Source organism: Xenopus laevis, chromosome 3L (genome assembly GCF_017654675.1).
Source record: "Xenopus laevis strain J_2021 chromosome 3L, Xenopus_laevis_v10.1, whole genome shotgun sequence".
NCBI lineage: Eukaryota > Metazoa > Chordata > Amphibia > Anura > Pipidae > Xenopus > Xenopus laevis.
This window is the reverse complement of record NC_054375.1, coordinates 145,593,720-145,599,283: the sequence shown is the minus strand read 5'-3', so window position 1 is coordinate 145,599,283 and position 5,564 is coordinate 145,593,720. Positions and strand designations below refer to the sequence as shown.

General features: G+C 40.6%; 2 non-coding genes across 2 annotated transcripts; both read left to right on the top strand.

Moving 5' to 3' along the window:
- The first annotated feature begins 3,754 nt into the window (after nt 1–3,754).
- Nucleotides 3,755–3,825, top strand: trnag-gcc. The gene has a single exon. It is a non-coding gene; the product is annotated as a tRNA-Gly (tRNA).
- A 994-nt stretch (nt 3,826–4,819) lies between these two features.
- Nucleotides 4,820–4,890, top strand: trnag-gcc. The gene has a single exon. It is a non-coding gene; the product is annotated as a tRNA-Gly (tRNA).
- The last annotated feature ends 674 nt before the right edge of the window (nt 4,891–5,564 follow it).

Here is a 5,564-nt window from a genome sequence, read left to right as displayed (position 1 = left end):
GTTGCCTGTTTTTGAAGAGGAATTGAGGAATATTCCCGCCAGGGCGTGGAGTGACGTAATGGGCGTGTCCAAATTGTGTGACGCAGTTTTGGTGAATAGGAATAGCCTCATATATTGAGTAAGCAGCTTGACAACACATGTCATTTTAGAACCCAGGTCAACTTTGGAAATAAGGCTTTTTTTCTTGAAAGTGTTTAAAACCAGTAGTCCATATACTTCCTGCCCCCTCCCATACCTCCCAACTGTCCCTTTTTCGGAGGGACAGTCCCTCTTTTGACAGCTCAACCCGCAGTCCCTCATTTGTACTGGAAAATCCCTCTTTTCTCTGCACTGAACAGCCAGAAAAAGAAACAAAGTTTCTCACTTAATTGGCTTTTAGCAGAGAGCCCAGAACAGGTAACAGGTGCAAATAAGATACATTGTACCAATTTTGAGACACAAAAACACAGTTTAGATAAGGAGCAAATATTTTCAAACTTTCATAACCTGCGAAATTTTGTAAAACAAACATGGTAATTAGGGGGTGTGACCACAGAAAGGGGTGTGGTCAAAAAATTGCTGCGCTACGTGCGGAAAATTTTTTTTGTCCCTCTTTTTACTTCCAAAATGTTGGGAGGTATGCCCTCCTCAGCAGTTGCACAAGCCACTTTCTCATTTGTTATTCCCTTAAAAGGCTGTGAGTTTGATATTCGCTCATAATGTCAGTTGCCGGTTCCTCAACGACCTGTTATTTTGGTTTATTCCCCCCCCATGCAACTCACAGGACATAAAGTTGGGAAAAGCCCGACCAGCACATCACTAATGCAGACCCTTCAGGATATTCCAGCTGCTTTGAACAATTTTCTTGACCAAATATGGGTTATGGATTGTTTTGTGCCATGTTTAGGCCAATGTGTGGCTTAAAGGCGTGCTTCACCATTACATCCATTTTTAGTATGATATTGAATGGCTAATTCTAAACAACTTTTCAATTGGCCTTCATTTTATCATTGTTATAGTTTTTGAATTATTTCCCTTCTTTTTCTAACAAATAAAAAACAAACAAATACAAAAAGTAGTGTAGAAGTGATACCTATATTGGCTAACAATAAAAATACATTGCAAGCTTTCGGAGCACCAAGGCCCCTTCGTCAGGCAAAATACAAATGAAAGCTAGAAAGGCACAGCATATATACTGTTAGATCAGTGAAAGGTATTCATGGGCAATAAATTAGGAAGTTACAGATAGATAGAGATCAATTGTAGATATAATACAATAAATATTCATGTTATGTTTTTCAAGGGAACAGAAAAAAATGGTGTAAAATCCAGGAAAATGTATTCTGCATAATATATAGGTGGGACCACAAAACAACAATGTAAAATGAAGGAAAACTTAAAATCAGGGGATGTAAAATTGAGGTTCCACTGTACCAGTCTTTTATTAATATCAATACATGGATGTTAGGGTAATTTGGCCCCTAGCAACCAGATTGCTGAAATTACAAACTGGAGAGCTGCTGAATAAAAAGCGAAATAACTCAAAAACCCCAAATAGTAAAAAATGAAAACCAATTACAAATTGTCTCAGAATATCACTCTCTACATCATACTAAAAGTTAGCTCAAAGGTGAAGAACTCCTTTAAATGAACTTTTAGGATGTTATAATATGGCGAAGTCAAAGTTATTTTTCAATTGGTCTTCAGTATATATTATGTATAGTTTTTAATTATGTGCCTTTTTTCCAGCATTGAAAAGGGAATCACTGACCCCATCTAAAAAAAACAAATTATCCGTAAGACTACAAATGTATTGTTATTGCTAGTTTTTATTACTCATTTTTCTATTTAGGCCTCTCCTATTCATATTCCTCTTGTTCAAATCAGTGTATGGTTGCTAGGGGAATTTTGGCCATATCAACCAGATTGCTGAAATTGCAAACTGGAGAGCTGCTGAATAAAAAACCAAATAACTAAAAAAAACACAAATAATTAAATGAAAACCAAGTGCAGGTACCAAGAGTTTTCACCAAGATTCTTGCTTATCTCCGAGTACAGGGAATTCAAATATTTGGATATCTGGTGACCTGTTCATCGAAGCCCCCTCCGGTCAAATCCTCTCCAAACAAATTCAGATGGTGGTAGCCAATTTAGCGAAGTGGGGGTGGTAATGCAAACTCGGGAAATTTCTTCCCTGGGGACAATCATCAACGTGAAAGAGGGTCTCCTGAGGCTTCCTCAAGAGAAAATTGCATATATCCAGAATCAAGTAAGACAGATCTGTTCTAGATCAAACCCTACTACAACAGGAAAGACCTGGCAACTAGTCCTGGGAAAACTCAGCACTATTATAGACTCAGTGAAATGGAGAAGAATTCAGACGAGGATGCTCCAGACACAGAAGCAATCCCTGTCCTGAAGCAATGGGACAGGCATCACTTGAACACTCATCAGCTTATAACCTTGTCGGAATTAATGGCAAATATAGAAACAGATGCGGTTCGCATCGGAGCTCGCCCAGGATATGTGTTCTCTTGTCTGGACGCTGCTCTAGCAGGAAGTCGGCCACTTCACGCCGATATTGGTATTTGCAAAGGAACGTTTCCGCATTCACCGGCGCTGTCCAAGACTCCCAAGGAGGACCATAATAATTTCAAAATCAGCATCACACTGTGTGGTAAGTCAAAGCGCACCCACTGCACAATGTTTGTACCACACAGTGTGTTCAAATAAAGCTAATTTTAAAATTATGATACTCCTTGGGAGTCTTGGACAGTGCCAGTGAATGTGGAAACATTCCTATGCTTGTTGGAATTAACTTTACAATCCCTAGCATGGTGGTTGGAAGAACAGAGCCTGAAGATCCCAGTCTCTATAATGCTACAGGTCTGGGAAGTCATCACTACGGACGCCAGAAGGCTGGGCTAGGGAGCCCACTACAGAGATCTGACATGCCAAGGCACTTGATCCAGGGGAGACAGCAGAGCTCCAATTGGAGGGAGTTAAACATGGCAGTGGGCAGGGGCTTCCCTCCCAGGGGTATTGTACTCAGTCAGATAGATTGGGCGCCATGATTGGGGGAAGTCCTTTTGTAGTCGTCATTCCCCATGCCTTCCTCCCGGTAGGGGGATTAACCCTTTGTGTGCCCACTGCCATGTTCCAGTCCAGGAAACGAAAATCTCGGTAAGTATGTTATGATTTCCCTTTATGTTAATTACTAGCACAACACTAGATGGCAGTACAACCACAAATAAGTTCAGTACATGCTTGTGGGGAAAAAAAACTATTAGGCTTAAAATGATACTGACATATTCCTAAGAAAAGCCATAGGAACATGTCGGTGTTAGTGAGGAGTTGCTGCAAGAAAAATCTTGGGGAGGAGCTATCCTTCCATAGGCTAAAGTGAGATTTTTATTTGTAATTAGCCTATGGAAGGAAAAGTGCTTCTCTGCAAGGGCCCCTTCCCTCTCCCAAATGGAATTTAACATGCCCCCATTAGCTAGAATTACGTAACCTCGCTATACACTGCTTTTTCAGAATGGGTACAGGGCAAGGAGCAACTTATGGGGGCATGGCAATTTGTGGGGTTTTGGTCTTTATTTTTGTTTTTCTGTTATTATATATATGTGTACATATTATCCCTCTTGCTCTCAGATTTGCAAGTTTAACTGCTATATAGTTGGTATGGCTTAAATACTATGCAATACTAAGGTTAAAAAGTGTGAATAGAGTAATTGTGATAGTAGAGGTTATACATTAAGTTTACAACATATGAGCATTGGTGGTTCAGTGGTAGAATTCTCGCCTGCCACGCGGGAGGCCCGGGTTCGATTCCCGGCCAATGCAATCAATGTTTTTAGCGTGTCATATCCCTTTTTTTTTTTTTTTGTAAGTTACCCTTCCATTTAGGTTGTAAGCTCTATGGAGACAGAGACCTTTGTTTTTATTTGTTTTGTATTTTGTACTTATTATTGTAATAATGTTTGTTCTACAGGGCCAGGGCCCCCATAAAAGTTTTTTTTTTTTTTAAAAAAAACATTGGCACCAGGGCCCCCCCCATAAAAGTTTTTTAAAAACACTGGTGGCCATGACCCCCCCTTACAAGTTACAAAGAAACATTGGGGCCCCAGAAAGTATTTTTTTTAAAAAAAAACATTGGTGGCAAAGGGCCTATAGAGTATTAAAATATTACATTGGTGACCAGGCATCTAATTAAATAAAAAACATATTGGTGTTCAGTAGAACTGAACACAGGTCTTTAGCTTTGGCTTCTTTCGTTGCTTTGGGACATCAACTTTGGCTTCTTTCGTGACTTTGGGTCTTTTTGCTGCTTCAGGGCTTCAACTTCAGCTCCTTTCATGACTTTGGGTCTTTTCACGGCTTCAGGACTTCAACTTCAGGTCTTTTTGCTGCTTAAATACTGTGAGTGAGAGGTTAAAGGACACCTGTTGGGTAAACAGTAGATAACAATAGTTTTTTGTTTGTTTTTTAAAATGCCCCCCACCAGCGCTCTGCTATCCACACTGGGAGGGAGCTCCTGGTGCGAGCAACCATGTTGTGTCACACATATGCACATAACGCACATGTGATGTCACACGCATGCGCATACTGAGCAGTTTGTGGCACATTTTCATTATTCTCACCGGGAGCTTCCACTGTAAGTGTAGCACTGGTGGGGGGCATTTTTTAAAAAAAAAAAACTACTGTTATCCCCAACTGGAATGCAGGCTCTAGCCCGCACCTTTGGTTGGGGAGAACAATTTTACCCATCAGGTTCCCTTTAAAATGCATGAATAATGAAATTGTAATAGTAGAGGTTATAAAATGTATCAACATGTGAGCATTGGTGGTTCAGTGGTAGAATTCTCGCCTGCCACGCGGGAGGCCCGGGTTCGATTCCCGGCCAATGCATCATTGTTTTTAACACTTTTAACACTTAAAGGGGGACCCCATAAAACCATAGCTTAAGATTTTTGAAAAGTAAACATAATTTCAAGCAACTTTAAAATATACAATTAAAAATATGCAGACTTTTCATGATTTTTAATGGTTTCTGACAGTTCTCTAAGCCTAGCCCTCTGGTCTCCTGCTACTTTGCTGAGCTGGCTGACTTCTGTTACTTTCTATCAGCAGTCAGCTGTCCTCAGCCTGCATCCTCCAAACCCCACAATTCCCTGCACACATGGTTTCAATAAGGAAAGGAACATCACAGTGCGATGCATTGTGAGTTATGTAGTTCCTGCATGGGGTCTGTAAGCTGTGGAGAAGTTGTTACAATTTGTAACATCAGTGGTTTATTCCCTCCTTCCCTGCCAGGATTTTAAATGATGCAGAAAGAGAAGAACTGTTAAACAGCTGCATTACAGCATAGAAAATGGCATTTATTCACTTTTTTAAGAAACCGGTTACTGTGATAGGCATATTATTGGTTTATGTGTTATGTGGGCCTCTTTATCAAATTTTGGTTTGGATGCCGGAGTTCCCCTTAAAGTAGGGTTGCCACCTTTATTAAAAAATGTTACCGGCCAGTGGGGGGCGGGCACCAAAAGGGGGCGGTCCGTGACGGTAAAAGGGGTTGGAGCTAC